Below are 18,028 nucleotides of genomic sequence, written 5' to 3'. Positions count from 1 at the left end.
TTATTATAATTTTAGCTTGTTGACACAATTAGTCACCCCGCTGTCGCTGACCGGCGTCTACAACAAGCACAATGCGAGAAAAACTACGTTCACAATTAGATTGGAAATTGTAGACAAGTGAGCAAGTGTCTGTGACGCAGCGCTGGTGAAAGCCAGCAGACGTGGGTAGATAGAGAAAGGGTAGATGAAGTGAGTTAAATTAGTTTGTGGCATGCCACAGTAAGTATGTGCTTTATAGTATGCTACATTTGTAGGTCTGTTATTGTTTGTATGTAGCTGTATTTATATAGTCAGAGTGGGTTGGCCACAATGAGTACCACTGATGTTAAACATTTTTGACATTTGTGCAAACGTCATTAAATAAATTAATCAACTTAATTAGACAATAGCGTGTGAAAAATCCATTTAGGAAGTGCATTTGCGCATTGCAAAAGCGCTGAATTGGCGTTTCAGTAAGCGTTGAGTAGTCTTTATATCACATATGTATGTATATATATTAGGGTGTTTTTTTTTAACTATTAATTTTTTGCAATCCCGTCACGAAATTTCCTAGGAAATACCCAAAAAAAATTCCCTGAAAATTTTAGCCCTTAATATTAACATTAAGAACTGGACCAAGGCATGTAAAAATTTTCCATAGAAAATACACCACAATCGTGAGTTTTAATCTTTAAATTCCCACAGCTCAGAGGTACTTTATGGCATCGCTTTGACTTTAGACGCAAATTTGTCAGAATTATTCACTCTACAAAAGTGCCCAGTGCAACAAAGTTTTAACTCACACCGGCGAGGTAGTACGGGGTTCTAAACTCAATTTTTCCAAGAATTTCGCATTTTTTTGTATATATCTCGCAAATGACAAAAGCTATAGAAAAAATGTACGTGACAAACTTGTAGGAAATTTTATTTGCTACAAAAAAGATCCGAGGTCAAAATTGCTATCATTAATAGTTCTCGAGATACTCGGCTTTTTAAGTAAGGCTGAATGGAATTTGCAAATAACCACAAAGCAATAATTTTTACTCCGCTTAGCCTCATGTTACAAGACCGGTTCAAAACTATTTATTGGCTGGGAAGTTTTCCCTCACCTTTTTCTGCTTAGACCCTGCTCCTTCTTATTACCATTTGTTAAGGTCGATTCAAGGTGTCTTCAATGAAATGCGATTCACTTCAATACAAGGTATCAAAAATTGGCTGGATTCATTCTTGGCGCAAAGTCGAACAAGTTATGTTGAGAGCTAATCCACAAATTGGCAGAGAGATGGAATAACAATGGCACTACAATAGTGGGTTGGTCTTCACCAATTGTATGTATCGTTTGCTAGGTAACGCCAGTTGTATATCCTAAGTGCAGCCAAGTCACTATGCATAATCCTTCATTAGAACTACATGGCCTAACCAGGAGATTAGTTAGATTTTTAAGCGCTTAATTATAGCTGTGTTACCGACAGCTCATACAGTCCTTAGTTTCATCTTCTACGATATTCATCGCTCACACGAATGGCTACAAAGAGCTTGCGAAGAACAGTTCTCTTCTCTGTTTATCATCGTTCAATCGTCCAGATTTCAAAGGAGCTTATTATTATTGCGCTCAATGTCATTTTGCATAACCGTAGAGTTTCGCGACGGATACCAAGTTTTGGCATGGTGTCGAATAGTCAGCTCCTGTCAGTGCTGTCGAAAGTGGCTTAGAAATCGTCTCGGATTTGGCAGGACTAAACCCATACTAATAATATCACGGACAAGGTCCAATCAGTTTATATCCAATGTGTTTAAGGATTTCACCCAATACTGTCGAGAGAACCTTATGTGCAGTGTTAAGAAGGATGATCGCGCAATAATAAGCACCATTTGTTATGTCCCTTCTCATGAATATCGCAGAGTACGTTCATATTTCAACAATTGAGCATGTATTCATCCAACGATATCATGCTTGGCAGTTTAGGGTTGTAAATGTTGGTTATTCTGTGTATCCAGCCACACTTAAGCTATCAAGCTTAATAAATACTTACTCCTTTCCGCTTCTCCACTTCGAACCTGAGCAACTTTTAATTTCCAACCCGTGTGGAATTCAGGGTCACGACTAAGAGAGAACCTTGATTGGGCCATTTCGAAGTACTCGTTATTGAAAGATATGAAAATGACTCTGGAAGATATAAGAAAAACGTGAGAAAATTCAGAAAAAATATTCAAACGAAAAAAATAGTGTGTTTGTAGTGCTCGTAACGAAATTGGAAAAACGAACTCAAGAGCAACGCGTCGCGATAAAATTTTGCGCCATATTGAGCGAAACAGCTTCAGAAACGAACGCTAAAATTGTAAGAGTGTATGGTGATAGTGCTTTTAGTCGTGTCCAGGTGTTTCGATGTTGTCTCCGCGCGCCCCCCGCCGAAAAAAGCTCGCATGAGCAAGTCGAAGGTGAAAACGATGATTATTGCCTTTTCTGATAGCCGTGGAATCGTCCACAAAGAATTTGTTCTACCGGGGAAAACTGTGAATCAAGTCTACTATGCCAAGTACTCGAAAGATTGCGAAAACGAGTCAACAGGGTGCGCCCAGACATCGCTTGTAACTGGATCCTTCATCACGACAACGCAGCGTGCCACACCGCCCTCAGCGTGTCCCAGTATTTGGCCTCTAAAGGGATCGCCGTGTTGCAACAGCCGCTTTATTCGCCTGGCATGTCGCCCTGTGACTTTTTTGTTTCTTAAAACCAAATCGGTGGTCAAAGGAACCCATTCTGAGTCGATTACGGACATCCAGGCGGCCGTGACGAGGCTACTCGCGGACATCCCAGCCGAAGCGTTCCAGAAATGTTGCAAAGCATGGAAAACGCGCTGGAACCGCTATATAGCTGTTCAAAGGGACTGCTTTAAAGGGGATGGCAGAGTTGCAGAATAATTTTCAAATATACGGTTTTTATGGAATCAGTCTCATTACTTAATTGTCATACCTTATAGTATGCAATTCTCTAAGTTTTGCAGGATAAATTTCCTTCCGAAGTAAGACTTAAATTTTTGCATATAAAGTTTATTGTAAGAACTTTAAATTATCCAAAAAATCAAATATAAAATTGTTGAACTACAAAAATGAAGAAAACCGTGCACAAAAAGTTTTCCGTTTAAGAAGCACAAAGTATGCTGTCATCAGAAATTATGTCATTACTACAGTTTTTATGAATACTCCATAATGTAGGTTTACGAAACTCCATGCTCGCTTTATCTTAACGACGCACATAACTGAGTTTGCATGTAGACAAAATTGACTTTTTAGGAATATGAAGTGTGAAGCACTCAGCCATAAAAAACGGAATATTTGGCTAAGCTGGCTAAGCAACAGTACTTAGTTTACCAATAGAGGGCGGCTTTTGAAACATAACATAAAGTAAGAAAAAAGTTTGTCGTTTTTTTGTCAGTTAAATTTTTAATCTCCAGAGAAAATCCAATTTTCCAGCAAAGGAAATTGGAAAAGATCAAACATAAAAATACATATATGCAAACCTATAATAATATAGTATGTATGTATGTGCATATGTGTAGCGTATAGCTTATAGCGTAGTAACGTATCTGAGACATTTGATAGAAGAAATTATACATACATGTATATGTACGTAAGCTTAATATGACCCCAGTTACAAATATTTTATTTTGAAGAGCAGATCCTTTAGTTGGGCCATTTTTATGCTAAAATAGTGTCGCAAGAATAATCCCATGAAAGGCATAATAAGCGCAGTCAAAGAGTTTTCTTTGCGAGGTGATAACTATGGAGAATATAGAGCAATATAAGCAAATTTAGTAATACTGATAGTGAAGAAAAAAAGGTAATAGAAAGTGTATATACTCGTAGTATATACTTTACATGCTGCTATGTACATTTGGTATGTTCATTTACAATTAACCTTTCAAGTTTTTTTTGGCTTGAACCGTTAAACGCACCAATAAACATTAAAAATTTAAACCGAAAAATTTGTTTCCGTAAAAAATTAAGTATTATAATCATTACTTTTTTATAACTACAATGTACATAAATAGCCCAGCTTAGGTTGTACTAGTCGCCATGCTTAGACCTACTAGTCTTTAGTAATGCCAGAGGTTCAGTTTAATTCTGAAGTATTCATTATACAAGAAGTCCACGTTTATTAGCGGCGTTACTAATAGCCAAACGCTTCACATGTGATACTAAGGTCAACAATCGCCTTGTCTCCTTTCAAGACGGTGTGAATAAAACAAATGGTTGTTTTTCTCGAAACTTTGCACATGATCATACCTATTCTTAATGTATTCCATACCATCCTGATGATATGTCTGTTAGCCTGTACTGCTTCGCTGGTCAAACGAAATTCACTTTTGACAATCTTATCAGTTATTCCTTTTCCCGGAATTTCTTGTTGGTATGAAACCGCTTCCGGCAGCCACTACATTTATTGCCTTCTTGCTTCTAAGGATATTCTTCGACGGAAAATTCTTGTGAAACTTACCACTGCAAGATCAATTGATGCAAGCCTGAGTATCAATGCTTCATCGAGGAAGGACTAAAAACCTGAACTCTTTTCTCATCTTTTATTTCAAACTAATCACAGAACTTTTTGTTAAGATGTCATATCCTTCAGAAAAAAACTTCTATCTGAATTTGCTTTGAAGAGATATTTTATTACAACAAAACTTTTAAGTACATTTACATAATTTAATGTCCTTTAATAAAACTGCTTAGAAAAGTTTTAACTTTTTTGTCACATGAAAACTTATTTTAAACTTTTTAATATACTAAAGTCACTAAATAAAACCAAGTGAAACTTGACGTCAAATTTTATTGTGATTGCGAAACATGTAATTGATTTTCATGATATTGAAAGGACGATGGAGTCATGTGTAGATGTGTAGAAATTCATGCATGTGAGGAAAGTTCTCTGATTGTCATTCACTTGGGGGCCAGAAATTATTGTTTTACATATGGCATAAGCAGCTCACGACTTCTGGTCCTAGATCAAGTATCCTCTGCGTAGCCAAAGAACATACATTTGAAGGCGAAACATCTTCATTTTCTACTCGAATTGTACTCCTGCTCTCTGAGAGCACTCGTCAACAACTCGGTATAAGGGAAATGTGGGGCGGTATTTCAAGCTCCTTACGCTGCAAACGAAACCAGTGGTTTTCAGAAAATGCAAGAGAACAGCTGGTACGACCAGGAATGTCGTGTAGCAGCGGAGAGAAAACAGACTGCTTACCTCGCAACTGGATGGGATAGATACCGAGAGCTGAAGAGGGAAGCGATACTCATTTGCAGACAGAAAAAGCGTAAGGCCGAAATGCGTGAGAATGAAGAGCTTGATTGGGATGCTCGATATCTGAATTTCGTATCCCCGCAAAACTAATACGGCTGTGTAAATTAACGCTGAGCAACACTATAAGCTCCTTCAGGTTCGGAAAGCACCTCTCCGAGCCGTTCTATACCAACCGATGTTTCAGAGAAGGCGACTCCCTATCGTGCGACTTTTTCAACGTGCTTCTGGAGAAAATAGTTCGAGCTGCAGAAATAAATAGAGCAGGTACAATCTGCTACATATAAGAGTGTACAGCTGCTGGCGTATACCAATGATATTGATATCATTGGCCTCAACACCCGCGCCGTTACTTCAGCTTTCTCCAGACAAATAAGGGTCCGACAGTGAACGAGAGCAAGACGAAATATCTCCTGTCATCAAACAAACAGTTGTCGCACTCCCAATTAGGCTCTCACGTCACTGGTGACAGTCATAACTTTGAAGTTGTAAATAATTTCGTCTACCTTGGAACCAGCATTAATAGCAACAACAATGTCAGCCTGGAAATCCAACGCAGAATAACTCTTGCCAACAGGTGCTACTTCAAACTAAGTAGGCAATTGAGAAGTAAAGTCTTCTCTGTACGAACAAAAACCAAACTCTGTAAGTCACTCATTATGGCATGAACGATGATAACAGCTGATGAGTCGACGTTACGAGTTTTCGAGAGAAAGGTTCTGCGAATGATTTATGGTCCTTTGCGCATTGGCCACGGCGAATATCGCATTCGATTGAACGATGAGCGGTACGAGATATAAGACAACATTGACATAGTTTAGCGAATTAAATGACAGCGGCTACACTGGCTAGGTCATGTTGTCCGGATGGAGGAAAACACTCCAGCTCTGAAAGTATTCGACTCAGTACCCGCCGGGGGTAGCAGAGGAAGAGGAAGACCTCCACTCCGTTGGAAAGACCAGGTGGAGAAGGACCTGGCGTTGGAGTCTCCAATTGGTGCCACGTAGTTAAAAGAAGACACGACTGGCTCGCTGTTGTTAACTCGGCTATAATCCCGTAAGCGGTTTCACTCTAGCAAAGAATAAGATATTGAAAATTATGAGATTTGTGCTAATATTACGAACATTATAATTTCTGCGTGAAAATTAAAATTTAGAGTTGATATGAAACGCAAAATAATAGGATTACAAATAAATTCAATACCGGAGATTCATATCTAAAACGTCGCATTTGTATAACGGTAATGAAGAGATATATTTGCTGTCCATTACCAGGTAACAAATGCCAAGCACAGATGAACTAATAAAATTACATGGCATGAGAAGGCAAAAAGCAAATGGAGCTATCAAGTCAAATCAGAGCTAGGGTTCATGCAGCCAAGTGAGGCATTACATTGGCGGCACACCAAGTCCAAGTCAACGTAATAATAATAATGCATGAACTTACAAAACAACGCCAACAGCAGGAGTAGGTCTTATGTACCAACATACATACAAGTACTTATCAAACAAGAAGGACGACACTACGCACAGTTGGTAACGGCCGACAAGAGCAGTCGTTCATAAAATGGCGAAACATCCTTGCATACAAGTAAATTGAGATTAAGGCCATAGCGTATACTAACTGGACGTTTGGGTCCTCCAACACATGCATACGAAATTGGCATCCTTTGCTCCGACAGCAGCACCAGCACTTGACAGCTGAGGTTATATATCCTTGCCGTGCTGATTGCAGACACGAGTACAGGAGCCCTACATCCTTGTATGTGTGTATATGTATTTGTATGTGGTTTGTGACAACTGCTAATGTTACGAGAAATAAATCAAAATGCCTTGTCATAAAATGCAACATGCAGTGCTGACATTCACTGTCATTTCACAGTGTGGAGTCAAGAGCGCTTGTGTGGCAAAGAGCGTAGACATACGTTTATACGAATGTAACATACATATGTTTTCGAGTATGCATTTGAAAGTTCACATGTGTGGTAGTTGATAAGTTTAGGGCGCAAAGTCATCGGACATGTCTCCACTGACAGGGGTCTCAATCTACATATACACTTATGTGGGTACGTGTGTACTGAACTTGAAGGATTTTCCGTGATAGAATTTTGCATCAGACATTTGATATTTTCCAGAGAATCCATATGTCGGCCAATAGAGTCAACCAACAGAGAGAAGGACTAACAAATATAAGTAAGTGGAGCAGGCATACGAGTATATCTATGTAACTGTGTCGGTACATTATTAGCATCTGCCTACACAACTCATACTACATAACCAAATTTCTGATATTCATGTCTACAGTGAAATTCGGAGAAAATCACAGATAGTAATCAAAACGCATAACCGATATTTTCTGGTCATATATAATAACTAATACTTGTTTTCTTAAATTTAAAGATTAAAAGCTGTCGCTGGACAAATGAGTAGTACTTAAAACCGTTCTTAAATACCTCGATTATAGTAAAATTAACGTTTATTAAGCATAATTTAGAACAGATATACAAAATCAAGGTCAAATACGTACTTATATTACACACCTCTACACACCTTACTGTACCGATCGCCCGTTCAATATTATCCCAATCCGAAAATATCTAGCGTGAAAGCATCAAATAACGCAATCGAAGCATCTTTTAATAGCTATAACTCGTGGAGCCATGCAGACTGATCGGAGAAATATGCTGCTGATGAACCTGTGTAATTTCAAAAAAGCAGGTAGAGCCTAAATTTTGGTGTAGTTAAATGCTTGCGCCATTTGAAAGCACTACAGTTGTGTGGGATATCTCCGAACACAAAATATATTGTATTACTAGAGAACCCGCCCAAGTTTTACTGTGGCTGTTACATAGGTAGTACTACTAATACCATCTATATGATTTCTATTAGTTAGATTATAAATATTCTTTAAGGAATAATCGCATTTTTGGTGAGGCAACTTGTGTTAGTTTACAAAAAATGAATCATAAAGAATTTCGTGCGTTAAGAAAGAATTGGTTTTTGGGGTAAATATACTATTGAATTTGGGCTGTGCATCAGTGAAATCAATCGAGTCCAATCGATTGTCAACCTAGTGGACTGCATATTAGGGAACGGTTCTCAAGCGTGAAAAGACAAAAAATCGGCTGGAAAGGTTATGGCATCAGTCTTTTGGGATGCCCGTGGTATATTATTCATCGAATGATAAATGAGCCAGTTTTAATTCATTGCATTGTGTGTTTGATTACAGTTCTATTCTACCATTCCTAATATTTAGCAATTTTAATATTTTTCAGGAAGGATCAGTTTGAAATTGTACGCATATACATATGTATTCATCGTTGCCGCTTAAATATTGCATTGTAAGAACGAACAACTCTGTCCACAATATGAAAACTTGATCTACAGATGTCGCCTTTTACTTTAGCATCGTTTTGTTTAATGCACGTTTACGCCAATTTAAGATTTGAATATTGAATACTGCGATGGTAGCGCCATCCATCGGTCAAACATTTAAAATTAGCAATTAATTACAAATGGAAAATTAATTTAAAAAGCATTTTCCAGTGGACCAAATTGTAAATTTAAACCATTCTCGAATCTCCTTGAACATACACACAAAATTTCATCAAAATCGGTCCATCCGTTTAGGAGCAGTTCAAATGCAAACACACGGTCAGAAGATTTATATATATAAAGATATGAATATTCAGAATTAGGCAAAAATTTCAGCAAATTTTCACCTTTGTTCAATTATTTCATTACTATATACTCTTATATGTCGAACAATACATTTATTTTTCAAACAATATAGATAACAAAAATCGTAATGAAGATCTTATGGTCGTCCTGAACAGGTTATATTAAGTTTTCCACAAAGCAACGGTTTTTTTTAGACGTGTGGAGTTAAATGAGGGAATAATTTTGTCCGAGTTGGTATTTTTAACAGTTTGATTTCTTATTTATATTCAGTTTAGTTTGTCATTTCATAATCAGCAGACTTACTACACTTTAAAGTGTGCATCGAAGGTTGTGTAGCTGAATATTGCAGAAGAAGAATGGGTCCATCATCCATCGCGCAAAAATTGGAGCCTTGATTTTGGTTTTCATGCTTACAAAATCCTACTCATGCAATAATTGAAGCCGAACGCCTATCAAACACGTTTGGTGAATGAACCCAAAACGAGATGGCCACCGATCCGTTGAATGGGTACATTAATAAACGAATTTGCCGTGGGGTCTTCTTTTGCGTTTTCTGAGAAAATTTTGTTCTGTAAAGAATATATTTTTAATACCATTAGAAAGAAGAGATTTTAGCAATCATAAAGTCTACTAACATTTAAAAAATTCTGAAATTTTTGATTTAAAAAAGGGTTTTTTCCGATTTACGGTCAATACTAGGAGAAGAGTAAATATTTCAAATTAAAAAGTACAGTCCGTTTGGGATATAAGAAGGTAAGTTTGCACCAAATTTGCGAAAAAATTCTTTTGTTTCATATAAAAATAAAAAACCCAAAAACTGGGTTACATGGATATTTCACATACATTTTAAGAATATGTGAAACAGGTTTATAACCAAAATTATATTTCATTACCTACAATATTGCCATACAAATTATTTCTATAGCACCCGTAGTTTAGCCGGAAATAGAAATAAACCCAACTTTTTTATTGTTACAAACATACACTATTTACAAAGAAATTCTGAAATTTTTGAAAAAAATTTAAACTCTGCCCTTGTGACGCCATTTCCAGTGACCCCTCGGAAAAATTATGCGTCCGTGATGGCAGGATAACTTACAGAATCATCTAAAGTGAAAAAATACAAGTATGTGTTTTAGTTAAAACCTTCACCTAGGACTTGGACAAAGAAAAAAAACTGAAAATTGGGGTTATGGTAGACATTTTTACATAAAAATTAAAATTTCAGTGAAAATTTCGCGACATATTTTGTTCAGATAATTGTAATCGAAAAGAAAAACTTCGTCCAAGTATTTAAGAATTGTATCACAAAGGTCTATGTAAAATTTCATGAAGATCGGTTGAGTAGTTCTCGAGAAATCTTGCTAACTGACTTCAAAACACAGTTTCGAGAAAAACGCGTTTAAAAACGGCGCACTTAGCTTAGCTAGCCTCGAGCGCACAAGTTCTCAAGGATGTTTCATCGAAACTACAAGGTGCGATCCAAAGTAAACAGGACTTAAAAAAAAAAACAAAACAAATGTTTTTTTCGGCAAAGTCAATTTATCTTATTCAAAATAGTCACCTATTGCTTCAACACAGCTTTTTGCACGGTCCAACAGAATGTGGAACGAGTGTTTTAGCTCGTTGACTGGTATGGTAGCCAGGCCATTCAAAATGCCTCTACGTCTGCATAACGCTTCCCTTTCATGAGCAAATGCATTTTTCCGAAAAGGAAGAACTCTCACGGTGTCATATCAGGTGAATACGGGGCGCGGTTAATGGTTAAAATGTGATTTTTGGTCAATAATCGTCCTTCGAATGTTAGGTTCTGAGTAATTTTTGGTCGTCAGTCAATTTGTGCGGAACAAACCGTGACACATCTTTCGTAAGCCCAAATGTTCGGTCAAAATGCGATAAATCGATGTTTTGAAGATGTTCAATTCCATTTTCATGAATTTCAATTATGATGTCGGCTGATTTTTGATGAATTCACACACAGGCAGTATCGATGGACTTTCCGGTGATCAAGGATTTTGATTGGTCCACATGTTGATCGTCATTTCTGCCCTCACGATCACTTTGAAAACGTGGAACTCACTCGGACACTCTGATAGGAGATAGGAAATCATCATCATAAACTTGTTTCATTAATTGTAACGTTTCAGTAAAAGTTTTACCAATTTTAACACAAAATTTAATGTTGAGTCGTTGTTCGAAGCTCATTTTCGCACCGATAACACAAACATACTGACACTGAAAACTCAATAACTTCACTTCCAGTCTATGAAATGTCGTGAAATTATAACTGGACAATCGATAAGGATAGCAGATTCGAACGCCTCAGTCGACATACATATAGATGGGGCCAACAGGAGGCGCTAGATTCAAAAAGTCGTCTTTGGAACGCTCTTGTAATGCTTTTATCTTTAGATAGTTATCTTTAGTACTTGACGCTTCTTTTTGTAAAAATCTAATCAGTTTCTTACTTAAACGATTTATTTTTGACCAGAATATTAAATTTTAAGATTTTTTCGAAGTTGGCTAGTTATTTCTAATTATATTTCCTTCAATAAATAAATGTTTTAGAATAATTGGAATTCAGCCAAAAAATGTGTTAAATTTACTAATAAAATATAAAATTAACTGTGGCTAATTCTAAATTTATAAGTTTCTCAATAAGAAACGCTTATAAATTAGGATATTTTGTGATCCCGAAAAATTGGCATTTGGATTCGGTGTTTCAAACACCGTCAGTCACTGGAATCCTTAACTGACACTCAAGGTTGATTGTGGCGAAAGCTAAAGCTCGTATATCACAGCCATAGATTGCCATTAATTTTGGAAATGTTTTCATTTGTACTGTTGTCCATTTATGTCAGCAACAACAGTAAGAACAACTGCACCAACGACAATGATATCCTTGTGCTTTGCGTCACCCGGACAGTGAGATATATGTACATTTGTGCACAGAGAGAAAAATCTGACTGGAATACCAAATGTAAGGCAAACAAATGGCATTTCAAGCGCAGTCGTTGGCAATGCATTGCGCCGAGAACTGGAGTTGAAGGAGGGAATTTTGATATGAGAAATGCAAACGGTTGTTTTGTACGGGCTTGTGTGGCTCACCAACAGCAGCAGTCATGCATGCAGTGCCAGTAGTAGGAGTATTTACAACAAGAACTATGTGTACAGTAGCAACATATTTTTTCGCTAGTCAACAAATGCGTTTGTGGCAAGGCAACAACTTGGATGCGCATGCATCATGTGACAGTAGCAATAAAAAATACAACAATAAGAATAGCAAGGCAACGCATGTTGCAGCTGTAATTCGTCGTCGGCATACGAAAAATGTCAACGTTGTTGTATTGTCATTAATTTCAGCACACCAGCCAAATATATACATATATACATACATTTGTATATATGTTTGTAAAACACATTAAAGCTATCTGCAAGCGCATAGAAATTTGCACAGCACACTCAACTAGTGTCAGAGCTGTCACTGTCACTGTCACTGCAGCACAACGCAATCCATTGCATGTCACGCCGCACCAACTTGTGCCGCAGCAAAGCAAAGCGCACATAACTTATACCTCTGCTCTTTTCTCTCGCTATCACTCTCTAGCGCTCCCTTGCAATTTGTGCATTTCTCTCACTGGCTCCTTCTGCGTTCCTTGTACAATCTACATTTTTTCCGGTTACATTTGGGTGACGTTATGTTACGTTAAGCTGTCAAGTTGCAATGGTGTCATTGCCGCAGTCACTGGCACAACTGTAAGGACGTAAGCAGATTCACGCACAGCAGGCGAGGAGTGGACGACTCTACCATTTACTGACAGTACAGTAAAAAACACAAGGTGTTGTATAGCTCAAATGTCACGCACTGTGGAATCACTGTTATAGTCACCATTAAGGCTATTGCATTGATAGTCACACGACCAACAACTTGAGCAGCTGCGATATCTTTCTGGCCCAGAGTTATTTGCCCTTAGCGGGGTTCATTTTGTTGGTATTATGGTAGCCCTGACCCTGTTTCATTGGCATGCATGAGGTTAAATTAAAATCTTGTCGAGTGTCAAAACTATATGGGGGAATGTAAGGGGAAATTATCTAGGTTTTTTCTCCTTCTATCGTTCGTCTTTCAACAGACTGAGGTTGAAACATCTCGGTTCTTCGGGGAGCCTAATGAGTTGGCTAGAATTTAATCAACGCCTGCGATATGCTGCTGAAACGGAACGAACTCGACCCATTTTTGAAGCGGAGTGTAACTGGATCGTGGTCGAAGGCCAGTGAATCGTCCCAAACAATGGCCAAGCCGGGATTGGCGGCCAGGAAGATTTTGCTGTGTGTTTGGTGGGATTGGAAGGGAATCATCCAGTATGAACTGCTCCCATATGGCCAGACGCTTAATTCTGCCATCTACTGTGAACAACTGGACCGCTTGAAGCAGGCGATCGACCAGAAGCATCCAGAATTGGCCAACAGGAAGGGTGTAGTGTAGTGTAGGGTTTCAATAGATCATTTTAGCACCAAAAAATATCTCGAAATCGTAATAATAATAATAAAAATCCCAACGATTACCCTCCTCCCGGCGAGAATGGTTCGTTTAACTCAAAATTTGTTCTAGAAAATTTTAAAATTAAGGGTTTAAACTGCCTGGTAGAGCCAGCGGGAACGTTAAAACTAATATCAGATAAGAGAGATGGGCTACAGACTGACTCATTCATGGTGAATATTTCTCAGGTAACAAACCCCAATCGGTATTTATTATGGGTATATTACAGCTACGTAGACCCAACTGTAGAAGAAAGAGCAGGAATAAGTTTACGGCCGACAAAATTGGCTGCCTATACTTTGTTTTCGGTGAGACTTTTCTGTGTCCGTGGTGAAAAAGCTTTAACCGGGCCATTCTTATATAACTCAACACTATTCTATGCATCTTTTAGAAAATAAGTGCAACAATGGCACATTGACAATTCAGTGACATATTTTGCATTTTCTAAATTGCTTCGATCTTCGAGCAACGCTTGGAATATACAGCATATGCTACCAAAAAGACTTACACATACTTACATATACATATGTATATTTGTACATTGTATGTATGGAAATTTTGTGGTATTTACTCTTTTGTCTGTGTAGGTGTGTAGCGTTGCATGTATTTGACAACAAATTGTGAAAATTTGCTAGTGCTACTATTATTCCAGCCGTTACTGTTGTTGTTGCTGTCAACTGTCACTACAACTGACAGCAGTGAACATTGCGCAACTGCTGCTGCCGCTTCTTCCGTTGTTGCTGCTGTGCAAATTTTAAATAATTTGATCTTGTTGCAAACTTGTCGTTGCCAACCACTGAGCTGTCAACGATTTTGACTTCCATTTCATTTTTCATGTAGACTGCAAGTTTCTCTTTTATCTGTATAATTGTTGCTAGTTGCATATACTTGTATGTAGGCTAGGTATAAATGTTTTTGCCTTGCTGTGGTTTTGTATGCATAAATTGATGATATCGCCTAAAGTCAAATTGCAATGTCGTAGGTCGTGTTTGTGGTGCACCGAACAGCCGGTAATTAATGTCAATGTAAGAGAATTTTTCATCGGAAATTGTTAACGAGTTGAAAATTGCTAGAGTTCACTTATGTGTGAATATCATGAATGGTATTTGTCGGAATGAAATCTGTTAGCAGTAAGAATTTTAAACATTGAATTTCAACACCAAAGCATACAAATTTACATATTTCAGTACAATGTTGGGCAATTGAAAATATTTGTATCTTGTTTTATCAAAAATCTGTATAAATCAAAGCGATAAGCGATTTACATTCTTCGGCGTTGTATTTTCTGATTACTACAGTTTTTGTATACATATATGTATGTAGGTATAGAATTTCCTAAACGCGAAACTGTCAAACCAGTTGTCAAAGTAAGCACTGGTGTTTGAGAGCTATTGACAACGTACTTTGGCATATTACACCTGAACCTAGCTCACTTATCTAGTATCTAATCAATGTATCCGGATAAAACTATCTTTATGCCGAAAATATTGATCAGTTTGTGAGATATATTATTGGAGTCCCCCTTATATCAAATTCCCCTTATATCAAATTTCAAGAATTTTGAACTTCCAGTTGACGGCTAATGCGCCGAATATTTTAATTAATTAGAGAGCATATTTATCTTGTAACAGTGTAACTCTGTGCCTTAAATGCCTTAAATGGAAGAAATGGTTGCCAACGTAAAAGGACCTTCGCTCCTATATAACTGATATTCAGGATTTGGAAACGTCCAGCTGACTTTACTTCATATATATGTTTAAATTAGTTTTTATATTTAAAAAGTACGTGTTACTTTGTTTGTTGTTAAAATTTAGCACATTGTGCCCAGTTCGAACCAACTTAGAAGATAGGATAGTAAAAACAATTCATAGATAAAAAATTTAGTGAAAGCTCTATTAATGGACGCTCTATTAAGTGGACAACTCTATTAACTGGGCAGAAAGGCTGGTAACCATTTTTACCAAATAAATTCATTTATATGAAAATATTCAAAATTAAACCTCAAGCACAATCTCTTGGATTCTTATACCCACAAAAACGTTTTCGCCTTTATTCGTCAATAAAATTTTCACAGTATTCAATAGTTTATTATATGAATAATAGTAAAAATGTATACCACAGCAACGCGTGGATCCCTTAGTATATTTATAAAATTGCTTGAAAAAAAGCTCTCAAGTATACTTCAACAACTTCAAAAATTAATGCAATCGAACCTTCCGTTTCTTCGCCCCCAATATAACAATATATGTATGTCTTTAAACCGTTTAGGTTAGTCAAAATGTATAATATTTTCATGAAATTAAGTGGACACATTTTTTTTATGTAATTTTGTGAATGGCTTGACGCACAGAATAAATGAAAACTTTTCTGGCCTTAATATAACGTGGTAACGGTTTTCACATCAAATCAATATTTTAAATTAGGCCTCCTTATCTTATACTCTCTCAACCTTCAAGAAAAGACCAAGACATTTCTTACGAATTTCAATAGCATATCTGACGGGTTGACTAATATTTTCGATAAGAAGTTCGCAAAAGGAATTGGGGTCCACATATAGTACTCGGTATTTGCGAGCTTGAATAGGTTTGATTGAACTGGGACTATTTTTGGTAAGGCGGCACAACTCAAACGCATTATTCTTGGAAAGTTTTATCTAAGTAGATACATTGTTTGGCTCTTGATTTGTTTACTGGGATTTGTTTTGGGAGTTAGTGTTTTCTTCTTTCCAGCGCGAGAGTTTTCCTTACTAAAAGAATTTTTCAAAACTCAAATTATTTTCAAAGTTATAGCCATTTTAGTGACGCAACTAGACCGGTTGAGCGAATATCGTATAACGTAAAACTTTAAACCCCTTTTTTCGATACGGTAGCCACAATATCTCAAGTTCTAATCAGTCGATTTATTTATCGATTTATTATTGAAATTTGGCATGAATATTCTTTAAATATATCTCTATCACTAGAAGCAACAAAAAATAAAAATTTGAAATTTATAATATTTAAAAAAAAAATCGACAAAATTGAAAAATTACTGAAATCGACCTTTTTTTTTGAGTAGCCGCCATTTTATGAAATTTTTTTTTTTTTAGTTTTGCTGCTTCATGACATACCGACATTCGTACTCATTAAGAATCTGTCATTGTTTTATTTTTCAGATAACAACAAGAGTAGAAATCATGGCGATGAGGACACGGCCTCTTTTCCTCCCCTTTTCTCCAAGGACGCATAACTCGATGAAATTTTTTTTTTGAAGTTAATTTTGTGTACGCTTCTAAGTTTAATAAACAAATGATAAAAAAACGGATAGTAAAAATATCAAGTGCTTCTTTTTTATTAATTTTTGAAAACAGCTCGAAATTCGAGCCTCTAGACTAGAATACCCCCTTAAGAGTCCCCGTTATTCGGAATTCTTTGCTAAAAATGTCTCAAAGAAGATTTACTAAATTTATCAACTCTATTACGGTGGCTTAATTTCTGCGACTGCAAAGCCGCTATCTTTTCTTTATTCAGTAATTTTCGCTGATTAAAATTTATTTACACCTTAAGGCCGATTCAAAGTTCACATTCGAAACCAATACGTTGGTGTCCGGATGTTTATGTTCGGTAGTGTATATGGCAAAATATATGGTTTGGAAGTCCCACACTGCCAAATTCAATGTAAACAAACAAGAAAGGGTTAAGTTCGTGTAACCGAACATTTCATACTCTTGCAACTTTCAAGGCTTAAAGCCGGGGTAATACTTTCAAATACGTAAGGTTTGTTAGTTATATGGGGTCTAAGGTAAGTTTTCTCCTAATTTTATTTATTGTAAGCAACAAAATGAACCGTTATTAGAAAAACACGCTCTCTCAAATTTATTAAGATACCTCACATATTGGTCGATATATGCGGTATAAAGTTACCCGGAAATTCGAAAAATTTTATATTGGGTATATGGGGAGTATTAATACGATTCAAACCATTTGGAGCACACAAACATACTACTATTAGGAAAGGATTCTCTCCGAACTTTTATTGTAACTATATCACACACATTGACCGATCTTTTCGGTAAAAACTCAACAATAGGCTCTGAGGTCCCCATAAACGGTACCTAAGGAGTTGAACAGGCTATGTTTCATTTATATATTTTTTGCCATAAGGAGGCATACTTCAAAGGCATTAATCTTGTGTACTTATAGTGGAATTTAGAACTTTGTTTTATGGGAAGTAGACGAGGTTGTAGACCGATTCCTCCCATTTTCGCAGTGTTACATACGAATGTGATGTACCAAATATTGTTGAAATCGGTAGGGCGGGTTCTGTGACATGTGATTTCATCAGAAAGTGGGCGATGCGGGCCTATCTTTCAGTTTTTACCCCGGCTCCTATTGAGTTCTCTCACATCATATCGAATGTAAAATTTTATATCTCTGACGTAATTCTTTGTTTATCGCATTTTTGGTAATTTTTAACAGTACTATTAAATGGGGAGTTAGCTGGGTTATAGCCCGATGTTATTCGTTTTCTCACTATCGATATTGGTTCTTGTAG

The sequence above is a fragment of the Bactrocera dorsalis genome, chromosome 1 (genome assembly GCF_023373825.1).
Source record: "Bactrocera dorsalis isolate Fly_Bdor chromosome 1, ASM2337382v1, whole genome shotgun sequence".
Lineage (NCBI taxonomy): Eukaryota > Metazoa > Arthropoda > Insecta > Diptera > Tephritidae > Bactrocera > Bactrocera dorsalis.
The sequence above is the reverse complement of the archived record's forward strand: the minus strand, read 5'-3'. Positions refer to the sequence as shown.